The 9470-nt window shown below is 33.1% G+C and overlaps 2 long non-coding RNA genes across 2 annotated transcripts; both read left to right on the top strand.

Annotated features, from left to right (window-relative positions):
• The first annotated feature begins 240 nt into the window (after positions 1-240).
• LOC108461908 (uncharacterized) lies at positions 241-782 on the top strand. The gene is made up of 2 exons (XR_001867889.2): positions 241-440; positions 672-782. It is a non-coding gene; the product is annotated as an uncharacterized LOC108461908 (long non-coding RNA).
• Positions 783-7779: 6997 nt separating this feature from the next.
• LOC128286970 (uncharacterized) lies at positions 7780-8914 on the top strand. The gene is made up of 2 exons (XR_008277663.1): positions 7780-7884; positions 8768-8914. It is a non-coding gene; the product is annotated as an uncharacterized LOC128286970 (long non-coding RNA).
• The last annotated feature ends 556 nt before the right edge of the window (positions 8915-9470 follow it).

Genomic DNA, 9470 nt, shown 5'->3' with positions numbered 1-9470 from the left:
ATAGATTGTAAATAAAATAATTTGTTTATATTATTTTTTCTTCTTCTTTATGTGATAAGATAGGTGAACTTCAACAATTAATTTATTAATTTGATTAATTAAAGATGGAATTACTTTAATGTCTTGTTTGCTTGCAATGTTAGGTTATGCATAAAATCAGAAATGAATTAGACATTAAGAAAAGTAAGAGAAAATGATTGGATTGTTATATATTGCAATAACATGTTTGCAACAATGTATGTGTTTTCTATTGTTTCATTAAAAAAAATGGAGATTCAACATTTCATCCATCGCCGCCCCTGTCATTTTAATTCATTAAGGAGGGGAATAGAATCGATCGGTGCAGAGGATGTGAAAGGGACTTATCCGGTCCGACCTATGGTTGCAAACTTTATGAGTATTTTCTTCATAAATCTTGTCTTGATGAGCACAAAGCAGAGGTTCAATGTTTCTTTCATCCATGCCCTCTTACCATTTCCACTGAATATTGTAGTTGTTCTTGTTTTGTTTGTTTCAAAATTATCACTCCAAATTTTGTCTATAAATGCAAGTTAAGTTGTAGGTTTCAAACGCACGTGGAATGCGCCCTAAAGCCAATGGTAGAATATTCAGATGAGTACACCATTCAAGTGGAATTGTTAGAGCCTTATTTTCAGGACCAATTGATGCAGGTGATGCTGAGTCAACTGAATTGGGAGCTTTAATCATTGCTCTTGATATTATTATTGAAATCGGCTAGAAGAGGTCTCGTTCTTTGATTATTGAAATAAGTTCAAGGGAGGTTCTTAGTTGGATTCTGGAGAAAACAAGGAGACGTTGGTCGCATCAAGTTATATTTGCTGAACTGGAAAGGAGGTGGAGCAGGGTGGGAGAGTTATCTTTTTCAGCTGCTGTGGCCAATGGAAATGAAATGGCAGATTCTCTAGCTATTGCAGGGGCTAATAGAACTAGTATGTTTAAGGCTTGGTGGTGAGTTGATTTATAATGTCAGATTTCATGTGTATGCTACGTGGTTTTGATTATGTTTTGTAGTACTTTTTGGGTGGTCATTTCTACAGTGTTGTTTGTTAACTTTGGTCTTAGGATGTCGGGTTTGTATTGTTGATGAGTGGCCTCAGTAAGTAGGATTCATTAATCCTGTTTGTGTTTCCCATATTTGCTTTTACAAGTTGTAAAGGCAGTAATGAAAAAAAAAAAAAAAAAGATGAGTACACCATTCATCATTTCACTCATCTTCATCCCTTGTTGATTCCAACCAGAAAGATGAAGTGATTTGCTCCATTTGTGAACAGCTCTGCTCTTCTTCTTCTTCTACCTACGGTTGCATGGAATGCAAGTTTTTCCTTCATAAATCTTGCATGAAGAGCTTTCCGCGACAGTTGATCAATCATCGCATCCATCCATGCACTCTCATATTCATCACAGATCCTTACGGCAATGACGAATGTGCTTTTTGTGGTGAACGTATTGTCCACGGCATGAAGTTCAGCTGCGGACCATGTGTATTCGATCTCCATGTCAAATGTGCCCTATTGCCCACCATAGACTCTGAAGATGTCAAAGAGATCCAACATTTCTCTCACCCGCATACACTAGCTCTTGTCCAAAACGATGAAGAATATGGCAGCGAACCTCGTTGTGTAGCATGTGCTCAGATTTGCTGACCTCCCTCACCAACTTTCAGGTATAGCAGATCATGCAACCACTTCTTTTTACACAAATCATGCTATGTTAAATTACCTTATAAATCTATAAATTTTACGTATCCTTTTCATCCCAAACACCCTCTCCCCATCAAATCCCTTCCATACAATGATCATATCCACACTTGTGATGCATGTTGTCGGGGCATTGATTCAACTCTCTTAGCATATAGCTGTCGGGAATTAAGTTTAACCTTCACTTGGATTGTTATAAGCTGCTGCCTTCTATTACGTTTAGTGGCCATCAACACCTTATCATTCTTCTAGAGAAAACACCTGATGTTACTTGCCATCTTTCTGGTGTAATCTGCTGTAACTTTGTCCTTCGATGTGTGCCATGTGACATTAACATCCATCTTCAATGTCTTCCTTCAGCACCTAAAAAAATAAAACACAAATCCCATTTCCATCCTTTAACCCTTACAAAATATCCTTTTAAATATGAGTTGAACTCAAATGAAGAAGAAGAAGAATTTTATTATGACATTTGCGAGCAAAAAAGAAATCAAAGAGAGTTGATTTAATAGCTTATATTTTTATAGTTTTTAAAGAATTTTTCAAATTTTTATTGTTTGTAAAAAAGTTAAAAGTATAATTTTACAATTACTAATTTAAAATTTTATAAATTATAAAAAAACTTAAATTAAAAAAATTTCATTTTGAGGGAGCAGTGCCATTGCTTTTGTTGTGTTATGGCTTCTTCCAAGGTTTCCTTTTTTAACTTTAAGTTCCCTTCAGGTTTAAAACACATAATGTTCAATTTGATCTCTTTTTTTTAGCTAAATTTGATTCTTAACTTTTCAAAAAAAGTCAAATTGTTCTTTTTTTTAATAGAAATACTGATTAAAACATTTTTTTTAATGATGTTAGTATGGTAAGTCGTATGACAATTCACGTATACTTTCACGTTGACATGGCATTACCTGTCTTATGTCATGTCAGCAAATAATTCTAAAAATATAAAAAAATTAAAATGATAAAAAGTTCATAAAATTTTAAAAAATTAGCATTAAGTACATGAGGATTGTCATTCAAGCTATCATGTTTAAAAATTTAACGTTTTAGTCAAGATTTTTATGAAAAAAATAATTTAACTCTTTTGAAAGATTGATAGTCAAATTCGACCTTTTTTTAAAGATTAATAGTCACATTTAATTAAAAATAAAGATCAAATTGACAAAAGAAATATAAACCTTAAAACTAAAATTGATAATATACTATTTCTAAAATATCAAAATTTGAAATTCTTAACTTTAAGAAGTTGTGGGGTGACAGGGTAGGGAACCACAATGACTTTTATTGCAAAATATATATATGTATAACAATATTTTAAGAAATAATTATTTAAAATATTTTTAAAAAATAATCTCTAATTCGACAACTTGCTATAAAAGTTAAAATAAATTGTAAATAAAATAATTGTTTATATTATCTGTTATAATTCCTTTCTTCTCGATATGGTAAGATAGTTGTTTATCATGATAAACTTCAGTAAGGTGGAATTACTTTGATGTCTTGTTTGCTTGCAATGTTAGAGTATGCATAGAATCAGTGATGAATTAGATATTAAGAAAAGTGGAGAATATTATATACTTTGAAATTAGACTTTTTCGATTGATATATATTGCAATAACATGTTTACAAAGAAGTATGTATTTTGTATTGTTTCATAAAAAAAAAGAATGGAGATTCAACATTTCATCCATGAGCACCTCTTGTCATTCATTAAGGGGGATAGAATGAAACGATGCAAAGTATGTTGGACGTACTTATCTGGCCCGACCTATGGTTGCAAACCTTGTAAGTATTTTCTTCATAAATCTTGTCTTGATGAGTTCAAAGAAGAGGTTCAAAGTTCCTTTCATCTATGCCCTCTTAGGATCTCCCCTCATTTTAATTATGGTATGGATTATTATGGTTATGATTCTGGTTTGGATGATTGTTATATTTGTTTTGGAGCTATCACTTCAAACTTTTCCTATAAATGCAAGTTTCGTTGTACGTTTCAAGCGCACGTGGAATGCGCTGTAAAGTCATTGGTAGAATATTCAGATGAGGAATACACCATTCAACATTTCACTCATATTCATCCCTTAAAACTTGTTGATTCCGACCAGAAACATACAGTGATCTGCTCCTTTTGTGAAGAGCTTTGCTCTTCTTCTTCTTCTTCTTCTTCTTCTTCCTTTTCTTCTTCTTCTTCTACCTACGGTTGCATGAAATGAAAGTTTTTCCTTCATAAATCTTGCATGAAGAGCATTCCACGACAGTTGATCAATCATCGCATCCATCCATGCTCTCTCATATTCATCTCAGATCCTTACCGTGATAACAAATGTGATTGTTGTGGTAAACGTATTGTCTCCCGCACGAAGTTCAGCTGTGGAGCATGTGATCTCAATCTCCATGTCACATGTGCCCTATTTCCCACCATAAACTTTGAAGATACCAAAGAGATCCAACACTTCTGTCACCGGCATACACTAGCTCTTGTCCAAAACAATGAAGAATATGGCAGCGAACCTCGTTGTGTAGCATGTGCACAGATCTGCTTACCTCCCGCACCAACTTTCAGGTGTATCAGATCATGCAACCACTTCTTTTTACATAAATCATGCTTTGTTAAATTACCTTACAAATCTGTAAATATTAAGCATCCTTTTCATCCCAAACACCCTCTCACCATCCAATCCCTTCCATCCAATGATCATATCCGCACTTGTGATGCATGTTTCCGGGGCATGGATTCAACTCTCTTAGCATATAGCTGTCGGGAATATGTGTGTAAGTTTAACCTTCACTTGGATTGTTATAAGCCCCTGCCCTCTATTACGTTTAGTGGCCATCAACACCTTCTCACTCTTCTTGAGAAAACACCCGATCTTTCTTGCCATCTCTGTGGTGTAAAATGCTGTAACTTCGTCCTTCGATGCGTGCAATGTGACATTAACATCCATCTCCAATGTCTTCCTTCAGCACCTAAAACAATAAAACACAAATCTCATCTCCATCTTTTAACCCTCACAAAGTCTCCTTTTAAATATGAGTTGAACTCAAATGAAGAAAATGACGAATTTTATTGTGATGTTTGTGAGCAAAAAAGAAACCAAAGAGAGTTGATTTACTACTGTGCGGATTGCAAATTTATTGCTGAAGTCAAGTGCGTGTTTTCAGCGGTTAGTATATTTTTTATTTTTTAATTTAAATATTTAATTGGGATATTTTTAAGGGGAGAGATCTACATACATCGATATAAAATTTAAGAGGTTTTACACTCTTCTATAACTTTTTGCATGGTTAATATTTTAACAATTCAAGTGTTATATTTCATGCTCTATTCATGTGTGTCAAGTTTGGTATAAATTAAAATTTTATAACTATTTGTTTTATGTAAAAAATCTCAATCGTTAAAATATATATATATATTAATATACACAATATTTTACATTATTATGATAGAAAGATCAGATCGATTAAAAATTTACATGTATGAAAACTACAAATATATTGATAAAATTATTAATCGTATAAAAGTTATTGAAGAGTCTAAAACCATTTAAGTTTTACACGATGTAAGTGGATCATTCCTATTCTTTTAATTAAATGTCTATCTTTTAAAATACTTGCATTCGGAAGGTTATATTAAAATGTAAGAGGAAGTGATGTTAACATTAGGATTTGGCTTTGGACTTTAAGTGCTAAACATAAGAGTTTTAATTACTTGTTCTTTGAGTTTTTGGCTATATATAAGAGATTTACTTATATCGTGTAAAATTTAAGCAGTTTTACAATTTTCCTCAACGTTTTATACAATTAATATTTTAACAATCTAACCATCAAACTTATCAATATATTTGAACTTATCATGCATGTAAATTTTTAATCAATCCGATATCTTTATCATATCAATCTGAAATATTGTTTATATTTATGTATATTTAACAGTTAAAATTTCTTTTACATAAAATGAATGATTAGAAATTTTAAATTTATGTCAAACTTAACATGTATGATCTACATGAATAAAGCATGAAATATGATGGTTGGATTGTTAAAATATTAATCATATAAAAGTTATGGAAAGATATAAAACCTCTTAAGTTTTACATCAATGCAAGTGGATCTCTCTCCTTATACATACATACATACAAACATACATACATACATTCATACATACATTTTTGTTTCAACTTTTAAAATATTTTACTATACTCTATAGGGCACTTATCATCAACCCAACCCTACTTGTGAAATTTAAAAACTTCAATGACAAGGTACCAAATATTTTTCTATGAAAATATCTAAAACAATATCTATATCAAACATATATTACTATATAACATTGATCCTTGAATATCCTAATAACATAAATGTTAGTAGTTAACAACCTTATACCTATAGTAATGACTATATTGAATCAAAGAAGAAAAAAATATTAATATGTATAAACAACTAGATATAAAATTATTTTATTGTTTAAATTGTATGTGAACCAGGTGTTGCAGTTGCTTTCCAAGAATGAATCATTTGATGAAGAAATTACGAAAGATAATGTCACTCAAGCAAAAATCCAAAATTGGCATGCGGAAAATCTCCAAAAAAAGCACACCAAATTACGTAAAAGACGAAAAGAATTAAAAGCAAAAATGAAGGAAATAGAAGGAGAATTAGGTGATGTGACAAAATGTAACGCCCCAATTTTCGAGAATTCTATGAATGTTGGCAAAATTTCATGCTTTGATTTTGTCATTTGTGAGTGAAATTATGAAATAGGACCTATGTGAAAATGTTTGAAAATGCTATAGGCTAAATTGAAGTGGCCAAATAAATAGGAGTGCAAAATAGGAGGATTTGCATGACAAACCTCCCATTTTACATGAAGTGGCTAGCTATCATGTTGTTGTAGACAAAATGTACACTTGATATCCATAATTTATGGTACAAATTGATACAAATTGATAATAGGTTAGGTAAATGTTCCATGATAATGGGTTAGGTAAATGTTTCATGATAATGGGTTAGGTAAATTTTTCATGATAAGAATTTCATGTCTTTTGTATTAAAGAATTAAATGGATGAAATATGAAGTTTTATTAAAAGAAAAAGGGGTGAAAAGAACAAAGTTTTGTCTATCTTTGTTCATCATAGCTGAAAGTTAGAGAAGAGAAAGGAGAGGAGAAAGCTCTTGAGTGTTCGGTCACTTGGGGAAGAAAATTGAAGGTAAGTTCATGGTATTTGGCTTCTATCTTGATGTTCATGAGTTCTTCTTGATTCTACCTTAACTCTTGAAGCATATTTTGGTTTTTGGTTGTGTTGTGTGCATTTGGTCATGAATTAAAATGAAGGAAATGGTTGTTGTTTCATGTTCTTTTGATGAAAAATGGAAGATATGTGAAGTTGAGCCAAACAAATGAGCATGCATGTGCCTTAGATGCTAAAGGGAAAAATCGGCTAACATGTTGTGCTTTAAAATGATGAAATGGAGATTATGCTTAAGTAAAAATCATAGATATGTGATGATTGATTGGTGATATACATGTTTAAATAACATGCATGCAAGATAGGTGTATGAAAGAGTGATTTCGTAATAAATCTGCTTGGGACAGCAGCAGTAACGTGACTTTGGAAAATCACCATAAATTGTGGGAGATGAATTAGAAGCTGAATAAATTATGTAATTAAAGCTTATTGAGTCTAGTTTCTAATGAAATAAACAAGAACATATTTTGAATTCTGTACAATGAGAAATTTGATTCGTAATGAAGAGTGGTCAGATTAGTCAAACAGTGAAACATGGGAAACTTTAAGAAATATCTGGTATTGATTGGACAAACCAAAAATTCTGAAAATTTTATGGATAGAAGATATATGAGTCTATTTTCAAGGAAAATTAAAGGCACTTGATTTGGAGTTTCGTAACTCCAGTTATAAATGATTTAGTGACTGTTGCTCAGGAAGACAGCTTGCAGTAAAATTATGATTATGTGGTAAACATTGACAAAAATTTGTTAATGAGTTGCTTATTGATTTCTTATAAGCTTACTATGATCTGTAGGTGTGGTTGGCCGAATATTGTAAGGGGTTAATACGTAGTTTGTATTTGAATAGTTAGATTAACGTGTTAGTAATCCAATTGTAGGCGGTTCGTGTGTGGATCTCGTCAGCATATCGTCGCAAATAGGTGTGTAACTAACACCCTCTTTCTTAGTCTAGATTGGCAAAAGTCGAAAAGCCGAAATGCCGAAAACCGATATTTTGTAGATTTGCGAGTGTGCGAATGCTCGTGAGGTAAATCGATTAATGTTTTGGTAAGCTGCAAAATTTGGACTGCAAAGTGCATGATTTCGTGTTCTCGATATTTTTGGGCTTAATGGGCCAAAATTGGAATGATGGGCCAATCTGCCCAATTCGTAAGAACCCTCGACGTGATTCTTTTAGTACGTGAAAAGTATGAATATGCATGAAAACCCTAAAATAGATAAATTACTGAAATACCTTTAAAAGTGGAAAATTTACGCTTTACCCCTAGTAGATAAATTACCGAAATACCCCTAGGTTAAATTGACCTAAATGCATGTTTGATCGTTGTTATTTACTGCATGCCATGTTGTTATTATCGATGCACGGATTGGGATATTGACGGAGGAAGTACTGAAAGTGGCTTGTCCACGTCTTGGAGGCTTTGCCTCAATTTATCGTTAATCGAGCAAAGAAGGTTTGCAATCTGTGGAGTGTTGGGCTGGGTGGGTTGAGCTATTCCCCACATGGAGTGTAGGGCTGGTACGGGTGGAGTGTAGTGGTTAGTGGGTTGAGTAGTCTCCCCAAATGGGCTTGCATATGTTATTGATGTTGCATGTATTTTGAAATGGGCCTATGGGCCATACTGTTATCTGAATAAGGGGCTAAGACCCAGTTTATTGTAATCTGAAAAGGGCTCTGGCCCAGTATCAATGTTACCTGAATGGGCTTAGGCCCAATGGGCTTGAGCTAACTTGGGCTTTGAATGGGTTTTCCTTACACACTGAGTTTCCCTAAACTCACCCCTTTTATTTTCATCCACGTAGGAAATCCCCAACCATAGTGGGCTTGGAGCTGTGAGGGAATTCGGAGTGGCCACCCGTTCTGAAAGTTTGGTTTTCTTCTAGTGAACTAGACATCCTATTATTTACGTTGAGGTTTGGGTTTTTAAATGTAATAAGGCCGCTTAATTATTTTTGATGGTTTTAATATGTGTTACTAAGATAGGTATTACTTATTTTAACTGTTGAAATTGGATAGCTTTAGGGTGCGTTTTCAAAAACAACAATTGATTTCAAAATAATACAACAACAAGCAAAGCTTCCGCAATGAAAGTATTTTCCAAAATTAATCACTTTTCCTAAAAATGACTTAATCAAAATCGGTTTCCTAGAAATATCCATGACGTTAAGGTGTGGCAATGGCGGTATGCATGTCTAGGATTGGATCTGAAGGGAGCTTGGTACTTAAGCAGTCCGATAGACTCACCACCTCTTTTTCGGTTTCCTACCTGGTGCACAGCTTCCATTCACTTTAACCTATAATGAAATTATCTTTTAAAACACTAAGTAAGTTTTTTTCTGGATCAACAATATAAAATGTTTTAAACACTTCGATGTGGCATGTCAGATCCGGTCATAACGTCTGGGCCGGGTTTGGGGTGTTACATTTAGTAGTATCAGAGCCTAGGTTGCAACAACTCGGCTATGGAATGGGTTTATAAAAACAAAGATTTTCGAAAACGAAAAT

Source organism: Gossypium arboreum, chromosome 13 (assembly GCF_025698485.1).
Source record: "Gossypium arboreum isolate Shixiya-1 chromosome 13, ASM2569848v2, whole genome shotgun sequence".
NCBI lineage: Eukaryota > Viridiplantae > Streptophyta > Magnoliopsida > Malvales > Malvaceae > Gossypium > Gossypium arboreum.
This window is presented reverse-complemented; position numbering and strand designations above follow the sequence as displayed.